Source organism: Schistocerca gregaria, chromosome 3 (genome assembly GCF_023897955.1).
Source record: "Schistocerca gregaria isolate iqSchGreg1 chromosome 3, iqSchGreg1.2, whole genome shotgun sequence".
NCBI classification, from domain to species: domain Eukaryota; kingdom Metazoa; phylum Arthropoda; class Insecta; order Orthoptera; family Acrididae; genus Schistocerca; species Schistocerca gregaria.
Genome location: NC_064922.1, coordinates 681331477 through 681348098, shown reverse-complemented (window position 1 = coordinate 681348098; position 16622 = coordinate 681331477). Strand labels below are relative to the sequence as shown.

The 16622-nt window shown below is 43.2% G+C and overlaps 1 protein-coding gene across 1 annotated transcript in view; it reads right to left on the bottom strand.

Annotated features, from left to right (window-relative positions):
• The window catches only part of LOC126356042 (dual oxidase maturation factor 2-like), a 995426-nt gene that overhangs the window by 833277 nt on the left and 145527 nt on the right, over window positions 1–16622 (bottom strand). The window lies entirely within an intron of this gene.

The following is a 16622-nucleotide window of genomic DNA, read 5'->3' as shown; positions in this document are numbered from 1 at the left end:
ACGCAACAGTTACTCTGACGAGTAGTTTCTCGGTATTATTTGAAGAAAGATTTGCAGTGACGTGTAAAGTTAGGGGAAGTTTACAAGGGACTTCTGCAACCGATGTTAATGTATGCTTGACAGGGAAGGGTGAAGAAGGCAGATAAATATGCCTCGTAACGGCAGTGTGCAGGAAGTTGAGCGCTCAGGATTTGATAGTGGGCACCCAGGGCTGCCGTTAAACGACGAAACACGAAATTAAGTACAATGAACAGGATATGTTTCAATATGCGGAGTACAAAGGGCGCGCCTAGTGTCATAAGTCAGCAGGTTAAGGCCTGTCTAGAAGGTCGAATAACTGATTAAAATGGCCGACGGAAGGGGAAGTGGTTGGTGGCCGGTCGTGAAAGGCAGAGACCGAGGCTCTGCCTTCCAAGAAGACGTCTGTTCTGCTCGAGGTCTGGATTACAAGAGAGAGAAGCAAGTGTGTTCTGCTCCGAAGGACGCTCCGGCGTCCACACACGTGATGGGTACCCCGCACATGCTATTGGCTAAAATCAATGGCGTGAATTCGCTAGCAGTTTCAACAGAGGGCTCAGGGCGTCTCCTGTCAGCAGCTTGAACTGGACAGAACTTCCTCGGTTTTTAAAGGCAAGCGACTTGTGTCACGTAGACACGGTGTGAATTACTCGGGGAGAAAACTTGTAAAGATTCCACTGGGCCTTTGAAATAAATTTCTTAAACCAATTCCCTAAAATATTCCTTGACTGGCTGCCATCCTGTACAGACGCTATCGAGGTGAAGTTTTAATAATGTTAAGTAAGACGTTACAAATCTGATCAGCTCACTACTGTACAGAATGGCCAACCTAGGAGAGTGGCCGATGGGAAAGTCTGGGAATTTAGGAGTAATAAGGTGCGATTTATCGGAAAAAAAGGATGCAGAGGTTGTGCATAGGGGGAGCCACTTCGAAAAACTCCAGTCCCTCCGAGTTCGATCCTACGCTTGCCAAAGCCAGCAACAGAGAGAACGATCTGCTTCCCAGAATCGCTATAGCTAAAAACTCGCCCGATCTGACAGGGGAAAGCTCATTGGTCGCATGTGAAATGTCGCACCGTCAGCGCTGACACAGCAGCACGGAATAAGGATCAAAAATATTCAGGCTGTTAATAATAATTATACATTGTAAACTACAATCAGCTTCACTGTCTTCTGTTGAAAAAAAGGCAGGATAGATTTCTAATATTCACACATTATGGTCAGAATTTCTGAATTTTTTACTTGGTTTCAAAATTATTAATAAATTGATATGAATAAATATGAATAAATACACAATGATTCACGCGTCGTTGACACAGAGGAGAGACCCACGTCACAGAACGGAGAGCGCTAATAACTTCGCTATTGAGAGCCCGTAAGCAGCAAACATCAAACAAAACAGAGACACTATACGTAAGTGAAGCAACATAATGAATGGCAAAGGTAGAGTACCTAAGGACAACGTGCGAAATCTAATAATGGATAATTGTTGTTGTATATCGAATCCACTCAGATCCATCCCCATATTTGTGTCCGACACAGAACGTGATAAACGTCCTTCCCAACGCAGACTGAAATCTATACAGGTTAAATAAATCTTATTTATGAAAGAAGCTTACTGCGATCTCATGTATGTGATGAACTCTGAACGGAAACCGTCAGGAAAATCCGAAAATACACTCCTGGAAATTGAAATAAGAACACCGTGAATTCATTGTCCCAGGAAGGGGAAACTTTATTGACACATTCCTGGGGTCAGATACATCCCATGATCACACTGACAGAACCACAGGCACATAGACACAGGCAACAGAGCATGCACAATGTCGGCACTAGTACAGTGTATATCCACCTTTTGCAGCAATGCAGGCTGCTATTCTCCCATGGAGACGATCGTAGAGATGATGGATGTAGTCCTGTGGAACGGCTTGCCACGCCATTTCCACCTGGCGCCTCAGTTGGACCAGCGTTCGTGCTGGATGTGCAGACCGCGTGAGACGACGCTTCATCCAGTCCCAAACATGCTCAATGGGGGACAGATCCGGAGATCTTGCTGGCCAGGGTAGTTGACTTACACCTTCTAGAGCACGTTGGGTGGCACGGGATACATGCGGACGTGCAATGTCCTGTTGGAACAGCAAGTTCCCTTGCCGGTCTAGGAATGGTAGAACGATGAGTTCGATGACGGTTTGGATGTACCGTGCACTATTCAGTGTCCCCTCGACGATCACCAGAGGTGTACGGCCAGTGTAGGAGATCGCTCCCCACACCATGATGCCGTTTGTTGGCCCTGTGTGCCTCGGTCGTATGCAGTCCTGATTGTGGCGCTCACCTGCACGGCGCCAAACACGCATACGACCATCATTGGCACCAAGGCAGAAGCGACTCTCATCGCTAAAGACAACGCGTCTCCATTCGTCCCTCCATTCACGCCTGTCGCGACACCACTGGAGGCGGGCTGCACGATGTTGGGGCGTGAGCGGAGGACGGCCTAACGGTGTGCGGGACCGTAGCCCAGCTTCATGGAGACGGTTGCGAATGGTCCTCGCCGATACCCCAGGAGCAACAGTGTCCCTAATTTGCTGGGAATTGGCGGTGCGGTCCCCTACGGCACTGCGTAGGATCCTACGGTCTTGGCGTACATCCGTGCGTCGCTGCGGTCCGGTCCCAGGTCGACGGGCACGTGCACCTTCCGCCGACCACTGGCGACAACATCGATGTACTGTGGAGACCTCACGCCCCACGTGTTGAGCAATTCGGCGGTACGTCCACCCGGCCTCCCGCATGCCCACTATACGCCCTCGCTCAAAGTCCGTCAACTGCACATACGGTTCACGTCCACGCTGTCGCGGCATGCTACCAGTGTTAAAGACTGCGATGGAGCTCCGTATGCCACGGCAAACTGGCTGACACTGACGGTGGCGGTGCACAAATGCTACGCAGCTAGCGCCATTCGACGGCCAACACCGCGGTTCCTGGTGTGTCCGCTGTGCCGTGCGTGTGATCATTGGTTGTACAGTCCTCTCGCAGTGTCCGGAGCAAGTATGGTGGGTCTGACACACCGGTGTCAATGTGTTCTTTTTTCCATTTCCAGGAGTGTATGACTGACAGTTTCTGGGACGTTGAATCTATTCCGTTAAATGTAAAGCGACATCTGCTCAGATGTACTGATGTACAGCCGGCCGCGGTGGTCTAGTGGTTCTAGGCGCGCAGTCCGGAACCGCGAGACTGTTACGGTTGCAGGTTCGAATCCTGCCTCGGGCATGGATGTGTGTGGAGTCCTTAGGTTAGTTAGGTTTAAGTAGTTCTAAGTTCTAGGCGACTGATGACCACAGAAGTTAAGTCCCATAGTGCTCAGAGCCATTTGAACCATTTTTTTTTACTGATGAACACAATGAACGATCTCCTCGTATACGTGAATATTTTGCAAAATATCAAGCAAACAACCAAACATTTCTGCCAAGAGAGTAAGGTAATGCTGTATTTTGTCTAAAGGACAGATATCTTCACTCTTCTTCCACAGATAACTGAATGCATCATGGACATTCCTTTTTACATGTAAAATACTCGGCTCCGTTGTAATATAATAGCATTTTTAATCTTCTTGACACATTCTTGTACACCATATATGCCACCAGTAATCGAACAAATAATTACGTTCGTCATATAGCGAAAGCTAAATACCGACTACGTCATCGAGAATTTCAAGGGAACCATATGGAATAATGAATAATATGCATATTCCCCATCATTCAAACAAAATAGAATTCTGTATTAGTATCATGCGACAGTTACCGAGCATTTGCTATCAGGCGGCTTTATGAAACGCTTTGTTTATTGCTGATCTCTATTGGATGGCCAGCAACAACTGTGAAAATATTCAAAATGAAATTTGTTTATTCGTTCCGTCTGTTAACAAAGATGAAAATAAAAGTAATATAGTCTATTCTCAAATATGTTGTTGGTCTCGTATCGATTCTCATTATCATTATCAAAAGTCCCATCATTAAGCGTCACAGATAAATATTATAGCAGTATAAATGAAACTTTCTGCGTTAACGGTATTAAGACTGTTTCACCAGAGAGAGAAGAAAAGAGAGATTGCGAGAAATGGCGAGAGGAAAATCAAGAGATGAAACTGAACTATGTTCTAAATGAAGCCCGCAAAATTTGAGGAATTGTGTTCATGTAAGACGATAGAATCAACGCCCATGTTTAAGAGCAACAGTGTAAAATACCTCTTTATCCTTGTTTTTTAGTGTGTGTGTGTGTGTGTGTGTGTGTGTGTGTGTGTGTGTGTGTGTGTGTGTGTGTTTTGAGTGCATGGGTGCGTGTCGTTCCGCCAGAGAGATAGTGTCGTGCAGAAATCTAATCTACAAACGGCAGGCTCAGGGTATTCGACTGACTGAAAAGATCAAAGGGGACCTGCGGCCCTGCGTTCCCGTGACTGTGAAAGTAAAATCACGACACCGCCGGACGAAATTGCCTGTTTAAAGTAATGTCTCAATTAGGTCATGCGATCGGCACTACCTTCTCTGGCTTTAAAGTTAAGAGGCACGACAGCCCAAGGAGAAAATTGCGAGAGCGTCGAACATCTCGCGCAGATGGGAGTGCGGCGTGTTATTGAGGATCAGTGACCAGAACGCTATACAAGTTTCGTTGAATTGCCCACCCCCACCCCGTCCCTTCTCCCTTTGACCTTTGCAGTCATACCCGTTACATGGGCTACACGTCCCAACGTAAGATGAACTGGTACCACAACACAGATTTTTCAGGAGACTAAGTTCGTCGTGACGACATCCTCAGATAGAACGTTCTCAACCTTAGTGCCTCGTCGCATTTGAGCCCGAGACCTATTTTACGAAAGCCCAGGAAAATGAAAGGCTGTGAACGGTAAAGGCAGTTCCGTCTCGGAGTTCCTGGATATTACATTCCCTGTGAGTGTGGTAGCAATTGTTTTGGTCATTCCGCATGTACCGTCTCAGAACGTTGTGTACAATTCAGAGGAACATCAAATATCGACATCTGAACAAATCAGCGGTTACTGAGATTAGACTCTCAAATAAGTACAAAAGCATTTCAAATGGAAGAAAACATGAAAGTCTCTTCGGGTTTCCTGCCGGATCCTAAAATCAACTTGACTCGATATTTCGGCGATCCAACTGTGCGCCATCTTCAGGGAAGTGCTGCCGCAGTTCTCAGCGGGACTCATCAGCAGAAGCAGCATTTTCCTGAAGATGGCGACCAGCTGGATAGCGAAATATCGAGTCAAGTTGATTTTAGGATCCGGCAGCAAACCCGAAGAGACTTTCAAGACTTATTACGCCCGGAAAGCCTACGTAATCACAGGAAGAAAACATTCTCCCCACATCATCGACCTATTGAAATTCCGTCATCAAGAAGGCCAATGAGATCAGAATATGCAGGATCGAATAAAAAGTAAAAATTTTGTAAAAGTACGCACAGACTGTGCCTTTGGAAAGTTTGGTATTCTGAGAACAGAGATAAACCTGTTTTCAAGACGGAATCCCATTTCGGACATCCATGTTTTCGGCGCAGTGGCACGACGAAGTTGCAGAACGGGTCGAATATTGTGATAAGTCAGAAAAGCAATCGCCGAACAGTACGTTGTAAAAAGAATTCATAATATGTCCTCCAACTATTGCATACATCGCCGGTGTAGAGATTGTCGCAAATGACGAAATAAGGGCAACTTTGCATTCACGAATTCAGTACCACCATGGATTCGAGCGACAAGATTCTCTTCCGATGTTACGGAACTAGCAAACACCATAGTCTTCATAGCATGTCACAGAAAATAGTCAAAATGTGTAAGACCTTACGACCGAGATGGCAATGAAACAGAGCTTGCTATCAGGCGGCTTTATGAAACGCTTTGTTTATTGCTGATCTCTATTGGATGGCCAGCAACAACTGTGAAAATATTCAAAATGAAATTTGTTTATTCGTTCCGTTACTCGATTTGGGTATATGGCGTCCACATTTGCGTCAATGTGAGTTTCAATTCCGTAGCTCCATCTCCTTCAATAGAGAGGGAAGAACGCCTCTCAGATGAACGATACAGATCGGTCTAGTTAGCTCGGGTAGCATGAGACACGGCTCAGTGATCTGATCACAAATTATATTCGGGCGAGAGCTTGGAGGCTTCGGGACATTTTGTTAAAAATCAGAACTCTCCTGAAAAAATCCGGACGAGTGGGTGCCCCACTCTAAAAGTAAAGAACGTTTCATTATAACGAGTCCCGCAACGCCCCTCCTTCCCAATTTCCGTAATCGTGTCCTTGGCCTTCCTAATCGTCAGCGCCGGTACGAAGCTAACAGCAAGCAGGAACTGTCGCTTACTGTTTATTTCAGCAATTTTAAAATGTTTGACAAAAATAACGATCACTCCAAGTGTGAAGTCCGAGTTAAATACTGTTCCTGAAGGGAAAAATGTCCGTCCTGTTGAAATTTACAGACGGATAACCGAAATTATGGTAATGTGATGAATTGAGTTTGTTCGAAAATTCTGTATTACGTTTAATGAACGACGAACGAATATTGTCGTAATATATTGCTTTATCCGCCTGATGTTTTGGATCGTTGGCATTGCGCTTAATTCCCACGAAAAACTTAACTGTATTGGCTGTCAGATTAGATATAATATCTATCGATTTTTTGCAAAGCTCGATCATATCGCGGTCTTGTAAACATTGCACGAGTTATGCTGTCGTACAGTAGCTTAACGTTTTCAGTGCTCCTATACAAATGCAGACTAAACAGTAAGACGCTTTAAAAATTCCCGTTGATTAAAGGACGCAGTGAGAGTGCAGAATGTATAAGTTGTGGTTCACCGACATAAGATCTCATATGAAGTGCAACACACATAAAAAGCTCCTCCTGAAGTCAACAGATCAAGACAGAAAAATTAGTAACGATAAAACGTGAGCCGGCCAGAGTGGCCGAGCGGTTCTAGGCGCTTCAGTCCGGAACCGCGCGACCGCTACGGTCGCATGTTCGAATCCTGCCTCGGGCATGGATGTGTGTAATGTCCTTAGGTTAGTTAGGTTTAAGTAGTTCTAAGTTCTAGGGGACTGGTGACCTCAGAAGTTCAGTCCCATAGTGCTCAGAGCCATTTGAACCATGTTTGATAAAGCGTGAGCAAAAAGTTTCCTATTGACAGCGTTTGGGCAATGTATATGCAACCTAGCGCGACTAGGTCTTAGTGTGGCCTCCGAACGGCAACTTTTTGATCGCGCATTGTGCTTATCGGCGAAGGTAGTTTCAAATACGGATATACAACTTTCGGTAGAAGCCACATTTGCGCACCATACAGTGCTGCAGAACTAGAGTTTCAAGTCCATCGACTGCACGATTGACATCATTAAATCACGGTTCAACAAGAAGTTGTGGTACTCGCAGGCAAAAACCAAATCAGTTATTACGTACGTGTTTAAAGCGTTTGAAAGAGTATATCAGTGATATTTGTGTCTCCCAGCAACATAAACTTCAAACGGATTTCTTCAGTGGCTAGGCTTTACCATCCAGAGATGGTACTGCAAACAGTGCTGAAGTTGTGAACTTTGGTGTTGAAAATGGAGGGCGTTTGACTTCATGTGTGTTAGAAGTGTTGGGAAAGTTTGAAATTAAGAAAAAATGTTATAGCAATTTCGATTGACAGTACAAATACCAATTACAGAGGAAAGACGGGGACAGGTAAAAACAACCTTCACTTTTGTTTCTAAGAAATAGACATAGAATGTCCTGCACATATGGTGCACAGTGATGTCAAACTGACGGAGACGGATTACCCGCTGATATAGAGCTCAGAATTAGTAATGTCTACTAACATTTTAAAATTTATGCTGCACGCATCGAAAGAATGTGACTTCACTGAAGTAGAATGCAAGAAACTTTTCGGGTCATAGTAAAACTAGAAGTAGAACTAGATGGTTCTCCATCCTACAGCTGCTGAAAGGTCATTGATGTTTTTCAAGCATTACAATACTGCTTCCTGTCCCTTGAGAATGTCTTATCAGCACGAAGATTTTCTTTCGAATATCGTCTCTCCCACCCTTTAGTGCTTTTCAAGTCAGTTAAGTATTTTCTCTAACAGTGTTCTGTGCATTGAAAAAAAAAGTAACTGTAGTGGAACTTGCAGTTAAAATCAACATGTTACTCCTCAAATTAGTAGCGAGAAATTATTAAAGATCTATAATACCTGCAGTAAAACAGCGTTACATGACTTGTAAAACGAAAGGTTTTATCTGTTCAAAAATCACTACAGTTCCCTATGATATTTGCACTAGATAGAGACTGAAGGATATGAATAATTTATGGTACATCTTCAGACCATAAAATGGATAGCCCTAAACAAAACCACTAGCTTGATTAGTGTTCAAGAACTGCATAATTTTGAAAGATCTAGTGCCATTTACTTCACTGTGGATGAAGCAGAACTGTTTGACGAATACTGTTGAACAAAACAATACTGTGTAGGTAAACTGCTGGTCCATAATACAAAATCAAATGTTAGTGAAATATGACATGAAATTTTAACCGACTTCCACAATGAACGAGTGTATCTAAAACGTATTAGGAGCTTGGTTGGGATCTCACTAGCGATTTCAGGTACTGGTACATCTGTTGAAAGAGTGTTTTCACAAATTAAAACTTTGTATACGGATTAAAGCAATACTCAAGCAGTAAAAGACCTGAAAATGATAAAAACTACGTTTCTCAGACTGCCTTGTATAGGCCTCTAGAATTTGATATTAAATGAAAATAAATGTCCAAGCAAATACACAACACTAAAAACTAACACCCAAGAACCACTAATTGTGTACCATCATCTTTCAACGTAAGCTGTGTGAAATTTGTGTTTATAGTTATTTTCAAACTGTAAATACGCATTACTGCTCTTAACGTTGTAAATTACTACGAAGGTTATATTGAGGGTAATTCTATGATGTCCTGAATTTTTCTGTTTTTTCCTCAATTTTTTGTGCATTATTTTCAAAATGTGCTGAATTTGGTTGAAATGAATGTGAGAAACCTATTTTAGAATAAACCTCGTAATGAAATGGTTTCTTACAAACTGGTCAGTTGCATTAGAGCAATAGTGCAATGGTTTCTGTGCCCGCAGTTCGGGTCCGCGACGTAGATTTTTCTTGTAAACGTATAGATAAAATCATAATAAGTGTTTCGCATTAATGTGTAATTTAACTATCAATCTCTTTAAAACAATAGTTACACAGGCTACAGTAGTGGCTCCAGAGAATCTCAAGTTTATTTCATGTTTTGTGGAGTGATGAAGGGAAACAAACGTATCGAGTGTGGAAGAGACATTTTTCATAAGACTTACAACCGCCTAAAGCAGATAACAAGCGTACTTGACTTGAACTTCGGTGGGCTCGGTGTAATACTGTGTGGAGATATGCCTAATGGCCCTTTGCCTCGTTTTTCTGTTTGCTGTTTGAGGCTGCCGCAGCTCTCGTATTCGCTCCGTGCTGGACTTTTTAGGCTCTTAGCATTCCTTTCCGCGCGAGATTTCTTCTGACTTACATTTCCTATAATTCCAATCATAATTGCATGTGAGACATTTTTCATTATTTTGTGGTTTTCAATTTAATTCCGACTCTCACTCGGATCACAACCCAGATTTTTATCGTCTCACCCTGGATCCTAGTGGTCCCCTGCAAGATCTTCCCAGTGACATCCGTATCGGTGTCCTACATACCTTTACACCAAGCTAATTCGTAACAATTACGCGCGTGTGCCTATACTCGTACGATGACGTCACGGACAAAACAATTGCTGCGTGACAAACTCGTACAGACATGATCCATATGATATGGACTCAACCATTTTTTATACAGTACTGGTGCCGTAGTTACAAGCGATTTTCTCAGACAATTAAGTTCGACCAACGAGCGAATACACACTTTTACGTCAAGTGTCTTGCAATATTTTTGTCTCTGCAGCCAGAAGATTCCTTCCCAAGATTCACCCCACAGTCTGGTTGAAATTGCAGTAGCCGAAGCATGACTTATAAGTGGAGTGGAAGGAAAGGTAATACAGTGAGTACAAGTTCCTTGAGACATTGCGCCAATTTAGTAAGTGGCTAATGAGATTGGCTGCCACCACGGGAGCCAGCGCGCAAATTCTCTAAGATTCAGTTACTAATATCTGATAAACTATAATTCAGATTTAATTGTCTGTCATGTTGAATATTCTCCACATAATTCAGATATCTTTTTTTATAACAATTTGAACTAATATTAGACTAACGACAATCAAACGAATTATTTCGTGCATCATGGGCTCCACCAAAAATGCGTTACGAAAGCAAGTGATTCGAGCTGTCTTGTCAGTCGCGCAAGAGGGGTTGGACAGTATGGTTCACGTTAAAGGCTGCACTATTAATATCTTGGATGGGCGTCTTGCAAAGCTGTTTTTAATAGCTGCGACTTTGCGTGCACGGCACAGAAGAAGAGCATAGAAGTTTACATTATTTTTTCGAATATATTTTCTGTAAGAAATGAATGTAGCAGACTACACGAAATGTGAATCTCGTAGCCGTATAGGCGTACGTTTGTAAGATATATTGTTCGCAGTCTGATTTTTTGTTTGCAAAGTGCGAGTAATTCGTGTGATGAGACAATAAAGGAAAGTTTCTGACATCACAGTTTGGAACTTAGTAAATAATTTAGAAGAAATGACAGCCTTAGGCATATCACCTGTTATTTTACAGCCTCACCTAAATAACAATGAATTCGCGACCTGAGCACTGCATATGCGCTGGGAAAGGACATCTATAGAGTATCTCTCAGGCTGGTAGAGTATTACAGAATTCCATGGTCCTACACTGAAGCGGCAGAACAGTCCTAAGCATATTGCATGCCCTGCATTTCCAGTATAGATGGAAACAGTTACTTGTCATTTGTGGTAACATGGAGGAGGGAGAGGAAGTAGGAATTAACGTGGAGAATAATTATTGCCTTGGAAACAGACTAAACTCGTCCCATTCGGTAGTTGGCGCTCAGTTAACGTTTGACTTCACGGGAATTCCACACAACCTCTCATATCGATCAAATTCGATCATTCTTATTTCCTTTCTACTGCCGTAGCCTACACATTCAGCATGTGACACCAACATCAATATAACTTACAATTACAGTATCTCACACAGCTTCTTTGTCTGCATGTTTAATATGGCTTCTGTATCACAATGATCTTTGATGTGACGTATATGTGTTCTATTCATAATTTACAGGGTGACAATTATTGAACGATATGAAAGAAACGCAAATTGGTTATAAACTACGGCGTGAACACACTTTATTCAACGTCATTACAGATATTCCGATTTAGATAATGACATGTTCGATATGCCTGCCATTATTGGCAATGATGTGGCGAAACGAATAGCGAAATTCTGCAGGAGCCGCTGAAGTGTCGGAACGTCGATGATGTCGATGACCTCCTGAATGGCTATTTTAAGCTCTTCAATGGTTTTTGGGGTTATTGCTATACACCTTGCATTTGATATAGCAACATAAAAAGGAGCTTCGTGTGTTCAGATCCTGAGAATATAGCGGCCAATCCAGGAGCATACCAGTGGCTTCTGGGTATCCCAGAGCCAGAATGCGGTCTCGAAAGTGCTTCTCCAGGATATCAGACACTCTCCTGCTTCGACGGGGTGGAGCTCCATCTTGCATGAATCACATATTGTCGAAATTAGGGTCTCTATGGATAATGGGGATGAAAACATCTCTCAAAACCTTCAGGTACCCTTCGGTAGTCACTGTTCCATCAAGGAATATCGCACCGATTATTCCGTGACTGGACATTGCATACCACACAGTCATCCGTTGAGGATGAAGAGACTTTTCGATCGGGAAAGTCGCATTCCCAGTCCGCCAAATGGGCCAATTTTTATTATTGGCGAACCTAATCACATGAAAGTGGGCTTCGTCGCTAAACCAAACCATATTCACATTAGTGTCGCCAGCCGGTGTGGCCGAGCGGTTCCAGGCGCTACGGTCAGAGGTTCGAATCCTACCTCGGACATGGATGTGATGTCCTTAGGTTAGTTAGGTTTAAGTAGTTCTAAGTTCTAGGGGACTGATGACCTCAGATGATAAGTCCCATAGTGCTCAGAGCCATTTGAAGCATTTGAACATCAATGCCCTGTTCGTCGATTCTATGGACAATAGTGCTCGCGAAACACAAGCGCTGTTCTATGTGTCTGGGGCTTAATGACTGATGGGTTTGAATTCTGTATGGGAAGAGATGCAGGTCTTCAACAACAATTTGTCGCAGTGTCTCTCGGTTGACTCCCACCTGTTGTGCAGTTCGTTTGATCGATTTCCTGGGGCTGGTTTGAAACACAGCGACTTCTCGATGTTTTCACCCCTTTTTGGCTGATCAACACTGCCAACACTATCATCACGAACACCACCTGTTCTCTCAAAGTTGTGAAACAAATTCCTGATTGTTGGCACACTTATCTTCGTCTTGAACTCGGTCGAAAACTTCCTTTGAGCCACAGTTGGGCTGCTATTGCTCGCGTAGTAGGCCCTCGCAAGCGCTATACGCTCAGGCACGCTGTACCGTGACATTTTCGCGTGAAAATGGCCGACAAGAAAAAGCCGCTTCCGAATGCTCACACTAGTCCCCATCACACCGCGCGGCCAACCGTGCAGTTTGAACGTCCTAACGCAAACCGTTCTGGAGTTATGGCCATTTAATTTCTTACAGTTCAATAATTGTCACCCTGTATGTCGATGTAATTAATCTGTGCACGTAATTTTAAAAGTAATAAGAGAACGGAAACGTTAAAGTTTTACTTATAATACTGGTTCATGCGTAGCTTACTTAGGTTTTTCTTGAAGTGACACATGGAGCAAAGTCCCTCTACAACGAAACCTGCGTGGTGGGAATAGAAAATGTGGATTTGGCGATGCAACTGCAACGCTCCCGTGTGGCAAGAGTTAGTCGGTGGCTAGTATGTAAAGTGTTCGAATGTTATGAGCTGAATGAGGCAAGGAGAGCAGCCAGATTTTAAATACAGCCTTCGGTGTGGAAGAAATTTGGATCATTCTTGATGGCATACGCACGCACTACGAAAATCCGACCCTAAGAAGAGAATTTTCACATGTTCTACAGGAAGAGCCATGGGTACTTTTGCAGCCTTTTTGAGCAACTGTAGGAGATCGTCACGCTCACCACCTCTGGCTAAATTAACCAACTGTGGACGATAAAACTGTATGGGCCAGTTGTTTGGTGTTTTCCCAGATAATAATGTTCTTTTGTTTAAGCTTTGTTTTGACGGCATATATTTTATCCTTAGTCATTTACCTAGATTGAGTCCTGTTCCAAGTGCTGCGATATTCCCGACTATCCTACTTTATTGGACTGAAAAGTAATTGATTTCCATAACAACATTTAATAACTTCGTGGGTTAGAAGGTTTCTTTACCAATCAGTGAGTTTTGTTTCTAAAGTACTCCACGTGTTTCCACAAAAGGATAGTAAAGGTTTCACTAAGGTGTAATTGCCCAGAAAACATCTGAAGTGCTTAGCTTAAATGTCATTCTTATTGAATTATCAGTACAGTACCAAAGTTTCCTGAATAAAACTGTTATCAAACGAAGTAGGTATTGTCTAGAGACTTGAACGGTTAGTCCAAGGAATAATTAATGTACAGGTTTGTAATAATATGTACATTTTCATGTGTTTGTAGTTAACAGTGTTTTACGTACTGTGTGATAACAAAACCAGTTAGCCTTGATCTTAGTCACTAGTAAACTGGTTTTAGGCTCGTCATACAAATTGTTAAACCAGCTTTACTTTGCAAATTACAATTACTGTTCTAATGAAACTCAATTACCAATTTAGAAATATTTTTGTTCTGTAATAAGTAGTTGGCTACCATTATTCAAACTACTTCAGATTCAGGAAACACAAGTCTTCTGTGTGCTCACACAGAAGTCATAAAACAAGTAGTACCGTGAACTAATGACTTAACGATTTGAAGATTGTTTCAGTGACGATATTTCTCAACAAACTGACAATAGATACTCATTTCCAAGTTACTGGTGCTCCATCGTTAGCAATAATTTACAGTAATCACCATTGTCTCTGCTTTAATATATAGATAGTGTTACTGAGAGCCAGTTCTTGTCAAAACATTATAATACTCCTTATGTGTTATTCACGACAGCCGGCCGCCGAGGCCGAGCGGTTCTAGGCGCTACAGTCTGGAACCACGCGACCGCTGCGGTCGCAGGTTCGAAGACTACCTCGGGCATGGATGTGTGTGACGTCCTTAGGTTAGATAGGTGTAAGTAGTTCTAAGTTCTAGGGGACTGATGACCTCAGAAGTTAAGTCCCATAGTTCTCAGAGCCATTTGAACCATATTCAAGACAAGCCGCTCGTAAATTGCTTGCTAAAGTGAACTTTTGTCTCGAGCTCTACAAGGAAAAATAAACGAACTAGGTGGGGCAGAGGTTAGCACACTGGACTAGTATTCGGGAGGACGACGGTTCAAACCCGCATCCGGACATCCTGATTTAGTTTTCCCATAATTTCCCTAAATCGCTTCAGGAAAATGCTGTAATGATTCCTTTGAAAGAGAACAGCCGCCTTCCTTCTCCGTCCTTCCCTAATCCGAAGGGACCGATGACCTCGCTGATTGGTCTCCTCCCCCAAATGAACTAACCAACGCAAAAATAGTAATTCAATGTCAAGTAAAGTAGACACCAATAGTTAATTTTGTCAAGAACAGTACTAGTACTTTGTAAAACTCTGCCTAATTAGTATGGCGACTGTTTCCTTTTACCCAGTCGGAGTTTACTTGGTTACTTATAGAATCTTGGTTCAACTGCCGATTTTTCTGCCATTACTCCTTTCAATAGATATTTTTAGAGAAACAAAAAATAGCCTGATAGCTTAACCTCATGCACAGAGTCACGGTTAAATCTAATTCCTTTCACAGAAGTAACATTATCGGGTATATTGCTAATTTAGTAGCAGCTGGTAGTGTTGTTGTTATTGTTGTTGTTGTTGTGGTCTTCAGTCCTGAGACTGGTTTGATGCAGCACTCCATGCTACTCTATCCTGTGCAAGCTTCTTCATCTCCCAGTACCTACTGCAACCTACATCCTTCTGAATCTGCTTAGTGTATTCATCTCTTGGTCTCCCTCTACGATTTTTACCCTCCACGCTCTCCTCCAGTACTAAATTGGTGATCCCTTGATGCCTCAGAACATGTCCTACCAACCGATCCCTTCTTCTAGTTAAGTTGTGCCACAAACTCCTCTTCTTCCCAATTCTATTCAATACCTCCTCATTAGTTACGTGATCTACCCACCTAATCTTCAGCATTCTTCTGTAGCACCACATCACAAAAGCTTCTATTCTATTCTTGTCTAAACTGCTTAACGTCCATGTTTCACTTCCATACACGGCTACACTCCATACAAATACTTTCAGAAACGACTTCCTGACACTTAAATCAATACTCGATGTTAACAAATTTCTCTTCTTCATAAATGCTTTCCTTGCCATTGCCAGTCTACATTTTTATCCTCTCTACTTCGACCATCATCAGTTATTTTGCTCCCCAAATAGCAAAACTCCTTTACTACTTTAAGTGTTATAAGCACATTTTGCTCTTCGAGCCGAAATGCGGAAGTGAAATCGTCTATCCTCGGGTTCCGTTTGCGGCGACAAAGTAAAAGTGGATGTTTAGGCAGAGGGAGTGTTTCCGCGTTTTGGCTGCAGCACTTAGAGGCTCGTCCATCTATCAGACGAGGCAGCGGTGGCGGCTGAGAGCGCTGACGCGCCGACACGGGCCCCACGCGAAGCGGACACCGCATCGGCATTACGGCCTGTCCCGCAGCCCGCCCCAGCCAGGCCGCTCGCTGCCTCATCCACTGCGCCAGCAGTGCGCAGGCTGCCTGCTGCACACAGCCGCCAGTCGCGGCTTCGCGCTCTGCTCCGCACCCCTCCCGCCTGCCCACAACGCAACCGACCACTGCGGCTCGCTAATTATGATAAATTGCACGTCATTAGCCGTCTCGTTTATTTGACGCAGCCGATGCAAAACAGCTGATAAAGTCCTCGCTGTAGTGAGTGCGTCATTAGCGAACTGCAGTAGCCCAAGATAACTGTCTAAAGTGTCTCTTGAATACATCACCAGCGGGAACGCAAGTTCTCGATGCGGTTAGAATCGTTATACAACTACTTAGTTGTTCGTTCTCTTTGTACCTGAAGATCTTGAATTTTGTTAAGATTTAACTCATCTTAGCACTTCTGCTGAAAGCTACGTATTGTGAAATATGGAAGTAAAATTGAATGCAACAGTGTCGTTGGTTTAACTTATATGATGGCTATGCTTTGATTAGACCCCCTACTATGTTTACCGAAAAGCTATAACTTTTCTTTGAACTTTATACGAAAGGTGGTTTCGGAACCACTTGTCTCCAGGAATGCTAGTCCCGCAAGATGAGCACGAGAACTTATACGAAGTTTTGAAGTTAGGACCAAAGAGTTTGTAAAAATAACTAGACTCACCGAATGGTTGCAGACGCGGAATG